Raw genomic sequence first — 14,523 nt, 5'->3', positions numbered from 1 at the left:
AAAATGACTAAGAATGATTTTGTCGGAATCATTTTTATAACCTTTGTTCAGGCTATCATGTAGCTTTATGATAAAGATACAGTTGGGGGAAGTGGACTTGGCCCAGTGGTTAGGGCGTCCGTCTACCACATGAGAGGTCCACGGTTCAAACCCCGGGCCTCCTTGACCCATGTGGAGCTGGCCCAGGCGCAGTGCTGACTCGCGCAAGGAGTGCCCTGCCGCGCAGGGGTGCCCCCTGCGTAGGGGAGCCCCACGCGCAAGGAGTGTGCCCCTTAAGGAGAGCTGCCTAGCGCGAAAGAAAGTGTGCCCGCCCAAGAATGGCGTCGCACACACGGAGAGCTGATACAACAAGATGATGCAACAAAAAGAAACACAGATTCCCGGTGTGGCTGATAAGGAGGGGTGGAGCGGGGGGAGGGGAGAGAAAGAAATGAAAAATAAATCTTCAAAAAAAAAAAAAAAGATACAATTGGAGTCTTCCTTAACTGTAAAATTTGTTTTCCTGAGATTCATTGAAAACCCTGAAAATAGCTCCATGCTGCTCCATTTTAGGAGGCTCGCTCTTAACTCTTTCTGGAGCTTGCTTGATTTGGATATTTTTAAAATTTTTAAAATTTTTATTGGTGCATTTATCATCTGTTCAGTTTATTTTATTTATTTTTTGTCTTTATTTTTTTTAAATCTTATATTCAAAAAATATGAGGTCCCCAAATACCCCCCAACTCCCTCACCCCAATCCTCCCATAACAACAACCTCCTCCATCATCACGGTGATTTGAATATTAACCTTAACTTCTGCTGGTTCTGCCTGTTAACTCCTGCGGGGCTTCGTGTACTTGACCTTGGCGCTGCTTCTGCCCACTGGTTGGGCTTCCCTGGACCCTGATGAAGACAAGGTCTGCCCTTTCGGCTCTGCCCTCAGGAGCACCTGCTTGTCTGCGGCCTGCTCATTCTCCCCAGTCCTTCTTTGCTGTCTACCACCGGTGGGTCGTTTGCTTTTAAAATGGACCAACTTTCTCCCCTCCTGGTTCAGAATTAGTGATTTTTATCCTTCCAAGGGTCTTGCTGGGAAGCTCGCCATAGCTTGCTGGGTCCCTCCTAAGCCTGCGAGCTCACAATGGCACATTGCGGCCTGGCACTTCCGCGGCCCAGGTGCTCTGGACGGAATGTGCGATATTTTCAGGGAGTTTTCGTTTATAGTTAAACTGGGGGTGGGTGCCTTCCGGCCTAGCCCGCCGTCTTACATAAGCAATCATTGGCCCTCCTGATAGACATCTGAGGCCAACACAACTATTGGTGAAATCATCATTATAGCAGATGTGCTGATTTTTTTCCTCCTGGAAGAAATGATTTTCGGCTTGACGTATTGATCTGTGCAGTAACTGGGAACTGAGCCTGATCCGTTTATTCTTTTATTTGAAATTAACTAAAATTGCCTCTATCTTTGGGAGACTGAAAAACGATCCAGGTTGCCAACGCGTTGTTCCAATTCTTTTCATGCTGAGCAAAGCTTCCTGCTAAATTTGGGACCTCAGGAGAGAGATTTAGGACCTGGAGGGTTAAGGCCAGACTTCAGAAGGTATGGCCGAAGGGCTGCGGATCCATTAAACACACACACACACACACACACACACACACGCCTACTTGATTCCTGTGGAATCTGCACTAAAATACAGAAAACTGAGATTCTCTAATGTGGGAAATCCCTTGGAGTTTTGAGCATTAGTGAAGGCACCTGGAAATACTCATTTCAATTCAAATTAGTCTGAAGTAGGCCCTGTAGAGGCTGTGAGGGGAAATTTGCAAGTGGTGTTTGTTTCGGGAAAGTTAAGTGTTGATAGCAATGCCAAATTTATGAATATTGAAGGAATTTGTGTACTCAGGAGGAGGAAGCAAAAGTTGTTTTTTTTTTTTACATTTTAATTTAACATTACCATACTGTGAAATACCTAGTACAGCAGTAACTGTAAAAAAAAAAAGGGAAGACGATTTGGTTCCTAAGATCTGTCCCCAGGATATGCTCCCTATTCCTGATGCCACATTCATTTCCATGGAAATAGAGAGCGAGAGATCAGCAGCCAGCCAATGTGTGGCTAACTGTTGCTCAACTTCAGCTGTGTTGGAAGAGGACTATTTTTCTTCCTTTAGTTTTGGACGGAATGATAAAACAGTTCTAATGCTCTCATATTTTTCTTTTTTTTTTTTTTTTTTTTAAGATTTTTTATTTATTTATTTAATTTCCCCCCCTCCCCTGGTTGTCTGTTCTTGGTGTCTATTTGCTGCGTCTTGTTTCTTTGTCCGCTTCTGTTGTCGTCATCGGCTCGGGAAGTGTGGGCGGCGCCATTCCTGGGCAGGCTGCACTCTCTTTTCACGCTGGGCGGCTTTCCTCACAGGTGCACTCCTTGTGCGTGGGGCTCCCCCACGTGGGGGACACCCTTGCGTGGCACGGCACTCCTTGCGCGCATCAGCACTGCGCATGGCCAGCTCCACACGGGTCAAGGAGGCCCGGGGTTTGAACCGCGGACCTCCCATATGGTAGACGGACGCCCTAACCACTGGGCCAAAGTCCGTTTCCCTGCTCTCATATTTTTCAGTGGTAGAACACATTAAAACAATTTCCAACGTACATTATATTAAAACCGTCAGAGGCCCCGAAATAGAATTGTCTTTTCTTTTTTGGTTCTGACATTTTGGCACACTTTAGAATATTGAGAGAAACTTCCAGTGTGACACTGATGAAATTTTAATGTGATCAACTAAGAATATTATACCCACTAGAATATTAATAAATATTGTGGAGCTTCGAATGAAATTATTGAAGAAGGGCTGTGCTTATTTAAGATCTCAATGATAAAAATCTTAGAAATTAGCTCTTTAGTTTTTCACCACCCTGTCGTTTCTTTCTTTTAGAAAATCAGCAAAAATGTCACACACACCCTTGCTGGTTTTTGTTTTGTCTGTTTTTGTCTTGTCACATGCTCCACAGCAAAAGGTGTTAGGAAAGAAAAGATATCCTTGATCATAGCACGTCAACATTCTTTTTTCCAGTAGATATCAAAGGGAAGCAAGGCGAAAATCACCTTGTCTTTTCAAGACATTGAAGTGGATCAAGTCAAATCCTCTCGGTTGTCTTAAGGATTAGTGCCCTGGATGCTTTGTGTGAGTTTCACTTATGCAGACTGAGCTGATGTTTATCATGCACAACCCGCTTGTGATGTCACCAGATCTGGATAGCTTCGCTTTGGCTTAGCTTATGCGTTTCTTGGCCATTTTATTTCAGATCTGAGGCTGCGGTAGCAATTTGGGGAGGGGTCTGCCCTGCTCCAGCCCAGCCTGCCCTTGCCCCGCCAGCCTGGCTCTCCAAGGCAGACTCCATTTGCCTCCGCAGAATGAGGGGACACGAAGGGATGAGGGAGGTCAAGTTCACCCGGGATAAGCTTTCACGAAAGAGAATGGAAAGGTAGAGGCTGCTATGGATTATAGCCGGGAACAATTTCTGGAGTGCACCGGGCCTGGAAACGGGGAAGGAAGGAGGGCAGAGGGGAGGAAAGGGGGTTCTTCACCTCTTCCCCTGACTGAAGTGGGGGGGGGCTGCTGCTGCTCTGTGCCCCACCGCCTACCCATCTTCCAAGGAGGAGACCCTCCTTAAAACCCCTGAGGACCTCGTGGCCTGCTCTGGGCATTTGGGAGGAGGCCCTCCAGGCTGATGGAATTCAAGTTGGTTCCCTGGGGGCCTGGGGGGAACTTAGGGGCCCTTGGGCTCTGCACGGCTAGGAAAGGAGAGGCAATCTCCCCTGGTTGCTTCTGGGATTCATTGATCCCCTTTTTGAAAGACACAGATAAACCTGAGACTTTGATGTTGACAATTGGGGACCAGGTAGAGTGTGCACATCAGGAAAGTTGCTTGGCCCTCCACTGCCCAGAGATCATGTGTTGATTGCAAAACATCTTATCTAGCTAGGGTTCGACTCTGAAGTCCGCAAATAAGGTAGAAATCATTTTTGACTATTTTTTGGCTGCCTTTGATTTGCAGAATTCATCCAAGGGTTAAGATTCACAAGCACCACCCTATGCACCAGCCAGAATACGATACGTCAGCCTACTGTGATGGTGTTTTAGGGTTCCTAACTTAAGGAGGTGAGCTGCAACAGCTTTGTGTCATTTGGCCAGTTCATGCTGATTTGCTGCATAACTGGGCTGTCCACATGCTCCTGTTCTTATTTCCTGTCCTCATTCATACGCTTTTTCTCTAGAAATAGATGCTGGCTTTGGTTGAAAGGGAGCAGGGAGATGCCTTTTAGTTTTCTTTGGTCTAGCCTACAAGCGCTGGGAGAAAACTGAGTTCTTGGTTTTCAGATGCCTGGGCTCCCAAGGAAGCAGATTCTCCTTACTCTCGGGTCCTTGGTTTCTCTGTGCTGTCCCTGCTCATTTTCATTGATGACTCCCTGAATTCTGCCTAGACTTCATCAGGTACATCTGCTTCTCCTGCTTGTGGACACCTTACCTCGGGGGTTTCCCACCTGTACCTTATACTTTCCACTTGAACTTCGTGAATGCCCTCTGAGGGTGGAGAAAGGGGATGAATGTTTATTCACTGTTGACTGTGTGCCAGACTCGGGGCTCACTACTTACAGATGTCACTTCATTAAACTTTCACACCAGCTCTTCAAGGGAGATGCTGCTATTATCACCATTTTAATGGTGCAGAACCTGAGATTTTGAGCTATGAGGGTTGGGGAAAGCTTATGCAAGTTACTACAGAGATTTTCACTGCAACGCACTGATGTTGATGTTTCCTTAGTTTACTGCATGTGAGAAAGCCGGTAGGTAACTTGTGGCCAGAATGTCCTGATATGCTCCAGTAGACCGAATTGGCTCCTCGTGTCCCTTTTAGGAAAGTGACAGCCTAGCCTAGTGTTCTCATCCAGGGCTTAGGTGCTAGAGCGGGATTTCTGGGTTCAAATCCTGGCTCTGTGACTCGTCGTGTGGCCTTGGGCAAACTACATAGCAACTCTGTGTCTTCCCATGAGAGATATTTATGAAATAAATTGTACATGTGGGCAGGATTCGAATAAACTCTTCCCAGCATGTGAGTAAAGATTTCCCTTCCATGTGCCAGCTTGATGTGATAGAGGCGAAGGGTTGTGGGTATCGTTACGATCAACACGCGGCTGCTGGATTTCAAGTTGCTGGCTGCCTGCTGAGGGCTGAGATGTCACTTTCCTAAAATAAGAGCCCTGCATGCCGGAGGTAAGCTGCTCGTTCCTCGCTCTGCCTTCTCCAGAGCGCACCACATATATAAACCTGCCAGGCGTACCGGCCATGCATCCTGAACATGTTTTCCTTCTGCTCCGTGGCCTGATATTTAATCCTAACTGGGAGGGGATGGGAGGGTGGGAGAGCAGGTCAGTTGCGAGCTTGCTGCAGTCCCTGCCTGACCAGCTGGCCTTGTGCTAGCCTTTTAGGGGCATTGTACCCTCCTGTCCTATGGGATCCCTCTCCCACCTGTTGCAGTAATGATTGAAAGTCCAAAAGCTCCCATTCCCTATTTAGAGAAGAGGCTGGAGAGGCAAGAGCTCCTGGGAGAGGTATCATTTTGACCATCAAAGGAACGTACATCCCCACTCCCTTGGTGAGGAGGCTTTTTTTTTGTGACACCAAGGTAGTAGTACCATGAGGATATTGAGATGGAATGAGAAAGGGAGACATGGCTAGTGTGGAGAGACAAAGAACAAATTTGGGTTTTATTTCAAACTAGCATGCTTCTGTACCCTCTCTGACATTGTGCCAGTTGAAACTTGTTCAGAACAAGGAAGGTTGCCAGTAATTTTTTTTCATTCTATTTTTATGAAAAAATTCTCAGAGTTCCAGGTAAAGGACAGTTCCATTGCCTAATGGAATTAAAAATCAGAGACCACTGTCTTGGTTGTCAGATTATTTTCCCTTTGAAGCACTTCCTTGATCTCTGGATTTAATGCTGGTGAACTTTTGAGGTCTCTAGAATGAGAATGGGGAGGCCCTGGCTCTCTTTCAGGGCTCTGGGGATGAGAGATTTTGGTGTATGGTGGAGTCCACGTTTCCTTCGGATTTTTCTTCAAACCTGTTGAGCCTTGGAATAAAAGTGCTGTGCTTTTCCATGTAGAGGTTGTCTCCAATTTTGAGTCTCATTCTTGAACCATGGTGGTTTGGGAGTCACAACTGTGTTGGGGAGGTGAAGAGTTGGGGTCATATCATGTGCTGTGAAACAGCCAAGACGACTTGTAGGAGACCCTCTGGGGGTGGCCGTGGAGGGTGAGGGTGGGAGAAGATCTGATAAAGAGTAGCCTCTCCTAGATAGAGCAGTGGTAAGTAGTAAAGAGAGCAATGCTAAGAACATCTGGAAAACTGTGGAAATGCAAACCAGGCCCTGCGCATCCTTGAGGTCGACTCATCAGAGAGGATGGAAGCAGATGTGTGGGTTAGCTAAGTGGGATGCCCTTCATAATTCCTGTTTTCCTCCCCAGGGTATGTTTATGCTATTATTAAGTGTTTACACATACTTTTTCATTCCTTCCTAGTGTATTCTTTTTAGTGAATGTAATTTCACGCTAAAAATAATTCTGTTGTCCTTAATGAGAGTTCCTGAGATTTTTCTGCCCAGCTCTTTCTTTTTCTGAGATTTTCTTCTCAGCTTGCGGTGAATTTTATCTTCGTGTTTGTTCTTTGCTTTTTTGTTGATGTGGGAGTTTTTGGTTGATGACAGGTAGGTTCCCTGAGGAAGTGTTGGCCGGGAAACAGGGGCCTCGGTATTCGGTTCCAGCTGCTGCCACTGTCCACCCGTTACCTTGGGACATTTTTTCCCCTTTCAGAATCTCAGAATTCTCTTTTGCCGAATGAGATCTCAGAAGAGCAAGGGATTCTGAAAATTGCCCCATGCCCACATTTAAATCAGGGGAAGCCCTACCTTCAAGCAATCATGTGTGGGACCTCAGTTTACCCAATAAATGCAGTGCTGCAAGTATCTGGGAGGGACTAGCAGCCCTTCCACAGAGCTCCCCTCAGATTCTCTTGTGCCCCCCTCCCCCAGCTCCCATACCACTCCAAGGGAGGACAAAACACAATTTCTGAACTATGAGATTAGAGGATCGCCCAAACCCTGTCAGCTCTTGGATTTCCGATTCTTGTCCAGTTGTGGCCACTGGGTTTAAGTTGGGGAGGTTACTTCCACACAGGTGAAAAGGTGGTTCCAATGGATTTTGCACGGTTTAGTATGAATCAACCTCACGGGAATGGGGAGAGTTTACCAATGACGCTGCTAAGACTAGGGACACCTCCCTTAGTCCTCGGATGAGTTATGGCAATTTCACTTCCTTGGGGAGGCTCCAAACAAATGACTTCAGCTATGGTGTTTGTTGGGTGTTTTATGGGGTCTGGGAGGTATTTTTATTAAAATGATGACCATTAAAATGATCAACAGGGAGACTCACCAGGTATCGGGGAGTGGGGAAGACAGCAGACCGACTCCACTGGGCAGTGGGAAACTAACACCTTTACCGTTTATGGTCATTTTAGGAAAGGTTTAATAGAGGCTTCATGAACTAGGAAACGTCTTATACTAACCTCCACAATTGGGCAAACTGACAAGAACAGCTTGTTTGATGGAAATTGCTGGGTTTTGCATAGTAGTTCTAAATGGGGTTCCCAAATTTGGGGTTCTATGATAATTCTTCGTTTGAGTTCTAGATAATTTTTAAACTGTTTTTAGCTTGATGCCTTAAGAGTATATTTTATCAGCCATAAAGTTAGACCTTCTCTGTAGCAGTAATTAATGAAGGAATTGTTTTTTTTTTTAACAGAGAAGACAACTAGTTTTAAGACAATGTTTCTCAGACCAGGGTCCTCCAGAGGCCTTTTTAGCACATTTTCTGGGTCCTTGCTAATTTTTTTTTTGCCCAAAAGGCTTTTGAAAGTTGTTCAAGTTTGAGAAACACTGACTTAGGGGGGTACTGAGTTAACTAAGGCCACAGATGACATGAATTTCTCTCTCAGCTAGTTGGAATAACATTTCTTTTTTTCAGAAAGGAGAGAAACGAAAGTAAACAGATGTGCATTGTGTGAATGTGTGTGTGTTGTGAGGTGGTGTGTATGTGTAATGGGTGGTGTTTGTGTGTGTGTGGTGGTGTGTATGTGCTGTGTATGTGGTGAGTGTGGTGAGGTGAAGTATAAGCATGGTGTTTGTGTGAGTGGGTGAGGTGGTGTGAGTGTGGTGAGTGGGGGTGTGGTTTGTGTGTGATGTGTGGTGTGTGTGTGGTGGGTGGTGTGTGTGGTGTTTGTGTTTGGTGTGGTGTGTGAATGGTGTCTGTGGTAAGGTGGTGTGTGTGTGGTGGGTGGTGTGTGTGTGGTAGGTGTGGTGTGTGTGGTAAGGTGGTGTGTGTGTGGTGGGTGGTGTGTGTGGTGTATGTGTTTGGTGTGGTGTGTGTGTGGTGTCTGTGTGGTGTGTGTGGTAAGGTGGTGTGTGCGTGGTGGGTGGTGTGCGTGGTGTTTGTGTTTGGTGTGGTGTGTGTGTGGTGTCTGTGGTAAGGTGGTGTGTGTGTGGTGGGTGGTGTGTGTTGTGTGTGTGGTGTCTGTGGTAAGGTGGTGTGTGTGTGGTGGGTGGTGTGTGGTGTTTGTGTTTGGTGTGATGTGTGTGTGTGGTGTGTGTGTGGTGTCTGTGGTAAGGTGGTGTGTGTGTGGTGGGTGGTATGTGTGTGGTGTCCGTGGTAAGGTGGTGTGTGGTGTTTGTGTTTGGTGTGGTATGTGTGGTGTGTGTGTGGTGTCTGTGGTAAGGTGGTGTGTGTGTGGTGGGTGGTGTGTGTGGTGTTTGTGTTTGGTGTGGTGTGTGAGTGTGTGGTGTGTGTGTGGTGTCTGTGGTAAGGTGGTGTGTGTGTGGTGGGTGGTATGTGTGTGGTGTCTGGTAAGGTGGTGTGTGGTGTTTGTGTTTGGTGTGGTATGTGTGGTGTGTGTGTGGTGTCTGTGGTAAGGTGGTGTGTGTGTGGTGGGTGGTGTGTGTGGTGTTTGTGTTTGGTGTGGTGTGTGAGTGTGTGGTGTGTGTGTGGTGTCTGTGGTAAGGTGGTGTGTGTGTGGTGGGTGGTGTGTGTGTGGTGTCTGGTAAGGTGGTGTGTGGTGTTTGTGTTTGGTGTGGTATGTGTGGTGTGTGTGTGGTGTCTGTGGTAAGGTGGTGTGTGTGTGGTGGGTGGTGTGTGTGGTGTTTGTGTTTGGTGTGGTGTGTGAGTGTGTGGTGTGTGTGTGGTGTCTGTGGTAAGGTGGTGTGTGTGTGGTGGGTGGTGTGTGTGTGGTGTCTGGTAAGGTGGTGTGTGGTGGTTGTGTTTGGTGTGGTATGTGTGGTGTGTGTGTGGTGTCTGTGGTAAGGTGGTGTGTGTGTGGTGGGTGGTGTGTGGTGTTTGTGTTTGGTGTGATGTGTGTGTGTGGTGTGTGTGTGGTGTCTGTGGTAAGGTGGTGTGTGTGTGGTGGGTGGTATGTGTGTGGTGTCTGTGGTAAGGTGGTGTGTGGTGTTTGTGTTTGGTGTGGTGTGTGTGTGTGGTGTGTGTGTGTCTGTGGTAAGGTGGTGTGTGTGTGGTGGGTGATGTGTGTGTGTGTCTGGTAAGGTGGTGTGTGGTGTTTGTGTTTGGTGTGGTATGTGTGGTGTGTGTGTGGTGTCTGTGGTAAGGTGGTGTGTGTGTGGTGTTTGTGTTTGGTGTGGTGTGTGTGGTATGGTGGTGTGTGTGTGGTGGGTGGTCTACTATATCATGTTACGATTTACTTTTGCTTTCTGTCCTGAGTACATACAAAAAGCCTGTTTGAAACCAGTGGAGGCGCTGGCCAATTATAAATGTCGCTAAGGACAAGTCATTCTTATTCTGCTTGGAAAATCTTCGTTGACCTTTTCCCTAGATTCTGGACCTTCTTTATGCTGATTGCATTTTACTAACTCATCACATTTTCTACCCCTTCCTCCTCTGCTAACCACTCTGCTTAGGCCTTTTTCTCTACTGCTCCACAAGTTCACCTTGATTCGACCTGCCTGGGAATCTCAGTTCTCATTACACCCCTTATGTAAAATGTTTTTTTTCCCCATCCATCTAAATCCCATCTGTATATTAACGTTTGGACCATGGCTTAGCTCTTCCGTGGATGCACGTGAAGCTTAATGAAATCATGATTTCAGGCAGGTCCCCCATAATTGAGTTTGTGAGGAAGAGCTTACTGAAGTGACCCTTTCCCTTAGGTTTCTCGCTCCTTCCATGCCGCTTCCATTTTGACCTCAAGGGACCTTTCTCTGCCCTTAGCGTGGCAGAGATGAGGCCGCACCTCGTGCATCTGCAACAAGGCTCCATATGGTGATGTGCGGTGCAAAGTAGAATCACTCAGCCTCATCTGGAGGCTCCCCCTTCTGAGAGCAGCCTGCCTCCATCTCTCCCCAGCACACACCACCTTCAAGAGAACAGGGCCCAGGTGGGGAGGGGAACTGCCCTCCTCCTTGCCTGAGCAAATCAGCGTCCTGTCCGTGATTCTTCCTTTTTCCCCAGTGCTTGACACTGGAACGTTTGCCCGCTCTAGGGGATGTACCACCCCTATCCATCGGAGGGTGGCTTTGCTTATGGCCTCCAAGGACAAGTATGGAGTTCTCACACCTGGCTTCCCGTGAGGATTCCGAATTCACCTCCGTGCATCCAACATCCTTGCAGGAGTGCTGCCTCGAGCTGCAGAGTGTCCTTGAGTTCAAACACCTACCGTTCCCTCTCGTCTCTGAATGCCGCTCCACAATTTAATCCTGAATTGTACATGGTCTTAACCCCTTTTTCATACAGTAGTCACTCAATAAATACTACCTTCAGCTCTTTAAAGAACTTGAAGATACCCTGAGAACTGGGACCACATTGCCCATGCTTGGTTGCTTCCAGTACAAGTTGATGACCCTGTCTGATGACCCTTGGGGTCAGTGGATTATGATCATCAGCACCAATAGGTCTAACTCAATTTCTTTTACTTGAATCAGGTAAATAAATTGTAATATTGCTAAGATGGAAGAGAACATTTGAGTGGGAATATGAGTTTTCCCTGGTAACATTTATAGCTTTATTTGGGTTGGCTAGAGAGTTATTGGAAAACAAGACAAAAACACGCACATGATTTAGTGGCAGATTGCTGGATTTGGCTTGCCGAGGCGATGGTGTCCGCAGATGGTGAATGTATCACAGTTTAGGAAATCACTTTTTTTCCCTACCCTTCCAGAAAGATTTGGGTTAAGAAGCAGAGCTAGACAACATGTGTTAAATGGAATCCAAATCAAACCTACTAACTGTGCAAATGATTTAAGGTTTATGGTGGAAATTTACTCAAAATGTCAACTCAGCATAAAACAGCAAAAACACAAGGCAGAGTTTGTGTTGCCATAGTAATAAAATACAAACAAGGGAATGAGCCCATGGTATATATGTAAGGCAGTAGTTAGGGTGCATCTGGAATGCCAGCTTCAGAAACAGAAAAAGATGCTAGAAATTTGATTCTGTGTGATCAGAGATCATTAAGAAGCTAAGGAATTGGAAGAATATTAAAGAACTGGGGAATGTTTGTGTCTGAGGGGATCAGAGTTTCTTGTAAGCTTAGAAGCCTGGAACAAATGATAAATGATTGTACAGAGCACACAATAGCATGTTGTAATTGAAGGAATGTCATTTTTCTTTAGAGAACATTGGATCACTTATAGTCAACGGATACAGTTAACAATCTGAGTTTTATCAGCCCCAACCAAAGCATCTGGATGCATTTTCTTGCCTTCTACTCCCTAATGTGAAATACTAGTTCAATATACCTCTCATTTTTCATGCAGAAGTTGCCAGCCGCTGTTGATAAGCAGTTAATGAGTTTGACATGGGGATCAATACACCATCAATCTTGAAAACAGACATGTGTTTATCCATACATTGGCTTCCGAAAGCACTGGCGGAGTTTAAATAGTTGTTTTTTTCACTTCAGGGGACATACACATAAACTTCATTCTAGCAACCATCCTTAGAAGTTTAATCAAACTTTAACGGAAGTGATGACGTTTTAACTGTTGTACTCTCCAGGATGGAGCTCGAGTTGAGAATTAAACTCTCGCCCTCATTTGTCCTCCTCACACTATTATAATCAGATTAGCGAGCAGTTTCTTTCTGTCTGTTTGCACGTTTTAAGTTGACGTTCTAAGAGGGTAAAATTCGGGATTTTCAGGAGGGCAGTTTTCAGAATTCTTCGTGGCTTAACCCTGACACTTTTTCAGTTTGGAGGGGTGGTATGAACGTACCTTAGTTTTTAAAAAAACCTTCAGTTAGATATAATCGTTTTAAATTAAAATTGTAATGTAACAATAGCTACAATGTGGTAAGGGTAAGGCGTGGAATCACCCGCGGTGTTTTACGAAAACACGTACCTCTTGAACGTCTACTCCGGGTTTGGGTTGGGGGCATGACTTGTTTCATACACTCTTCTCCTGAAGTTGGTTGGTTCTTGCTGTAGCTATAAAGCCTTCAGCAGGCTATTAAATGAAACGAGATTGAAACCCTGGGCTATCTGTGACAAGGTGTGTGGCTCGGCTTGGGAGCTGCCCAGGCAGTGAGGGCCCCGTCTTCGCCATCGTAGGGGTCGGCAAGGGGGGCGGTGTGGGACCAGAAATTGTCTCTCTGAACGTGACGTCCTGAGAGACTGTACCTCCTAACGGGCTCTTAGAAATTTCAGCTCCCATAAAATGATTTCGACGTGTTAGATTTTTTATGGTGTTTCTCAAACAGTATTGGAATTTACTTGGGGGGGAAACATTAAATACAAAAGAGTGTTTATGGTTGAGAGATTTGAAGGTGGGTTGGCAGGTCATTCCGGGGGTTTCGCTTATGCCCGTCTCAGGAGGCGCTCACTGACAGCCACAGTGAACGGTGCCTCAAGAGGGTGCTCCCGAGGGCTCTAGAGGCATCTGGACACCACAGGCAGGGTTCACAAGCCCAGGAAATCAGCGCCCCGTCGGTGGGCCTTCCCCCAGAACGTATGCTCCCCTATCTCTCCAAGTAACAGAGGTAGGCTCGTTGGTCATTTCCTTGTACATGATTCTTCTATCCCTTTTATTTGAACCTATAATTAGCAATATACCCTTTACCTACATGTCCCAGAGACTTCAGTCTTCAGTGTGTTCATACGCTGGTTGAGCCCTGGATCTCAGCAGCGTTGCAGCCAATACCTACTCTCCAGTTCATCAGACTCGCCCAGGACGACTAACTACATGATGACGATGGACAGTGCCCATTCCCCCAAACAGAGAGTGTCCACAACTGTGCGCAAGGCAGTTCCATCCCTCTGCCCCAGGGCTCTAAGTCCCCTCTCAGTTGGAAGCAGAGTGAGCATCACCATCCCAAATCTTCAAGATTGAGGAATGAGCAAACCTAAGGGGGGATGCAGAGATGGACTAAAGTAGACTTATTCTTTTTTTTTTTTTTTTTTTTTTTTTTTAAATTTTTTAATTTTTTATTGACTTTGTAATAATATTACATTAAAAATATATATGTGAGGTCCCATTCAACCCCACCCCCCCACCCCCCCTCTCCCCCCCCCCCCAACAACACTCGTTCCCATCATCATGACACATCCATTGGATTTGGTAAGTACATCTTTGGGCACCTCTGCACCTCATATACATTGGTTCACATCATGGCCCATACTCTCCTCTATTCCATCATGTAGGCCCTGTGAGGATTTACAATGTCCGGTGATTACCTCTGAAGCACCATCCAGGGCAGCTCCATGTCCCGAAGACGCCTCCACCTCTCATCTCTTCCTGCCTTTCCCCATACCCTTTGTCCATTATGTCCACTTTTCCCAATCCAATGCCACCTCTTCTATGTGGACACTGGATTGGTTGTGTCCATTGCACCTTTATGTCAAGAGGAGGCTCAGATTCCACCTGGATGCTGGATGCAATCCTCCCATTTTCAGTTGTAATCACTCTAGGCTCCATGGTGTGGTGGTTGTCCTTCTTCACCTCCATCTTAGCTGAGTGTGGTAAGTCCAATAAATCAGATTGTAGGTGCTGGAGTCTGTTGAGGCTCAGGATCTGGCTATCACATTGTCAGTCCAGAGATTCAAATCCCCTAAATATATCTTAAACCCCAACATTAACTGCACCTCCAGCACATTAGCATGAAAGTCTTATGAAGGGAGATCCCATCTGAGTCCAGATTCATCACACATAAACACCATTTCCAAAGAGGAGGGGCCATCTGCCCTGGTAGTTAACCCCATCGGCCATGACCATAACTCCCATGGGTCTCTTTAGCCCTCAAAGGAACCAATATCTGGGGGTTGTATCTGCTTTATCTGTCTCTCTGACTCTGCTCAGTTGTGCATGAGGGCAAACCTTCTGCCAGCCTCCAGACTCTTTTTTAGAAACTCGTAGCCATATAAACTCATTTCTCCTTTCCATTTCCCCCTTACTTTAGGTCAAACAGCATTTTAAAGTCATGGTATTTTATGTAGACA

General features: G+C 46.2%; 1 protein-coding gene across 4 annotated transcripts in view; it reads left to right on the top strand.

Annotated features, from left to right (window-relative positions):
* PTPRM (protein tyrosine phosphatase receptor type M) overlaps nucleotides 1-14,523 on the top strand; it is an 805,217-nt gene that overhangs the window by 38,080 nt on the left and 752,614 nt on the right. The window lies entirely within an intron of this gene.

Source organism: Dasypus novemcinctus, chromosome 16 (genome assembly GCF_030445035.2).
Source record: "Dasypus novemcinctus isolate mDasNov1 chromosome 16, mDasNov1.1.hap2, whole genome shotgun sequence".
In the NCBI taxonomy this organism is placed as follows: Eukaryota; Metazoa; Chordata; class Mammalia; order Cingulata; family Dasypodidae; genus Dasypus; species Dasypus novemcinctus.
Note: the sequence above shows the minus strand (reverse complement) of the source record. Positions and strands in the feature narration are given on the sequence as shown.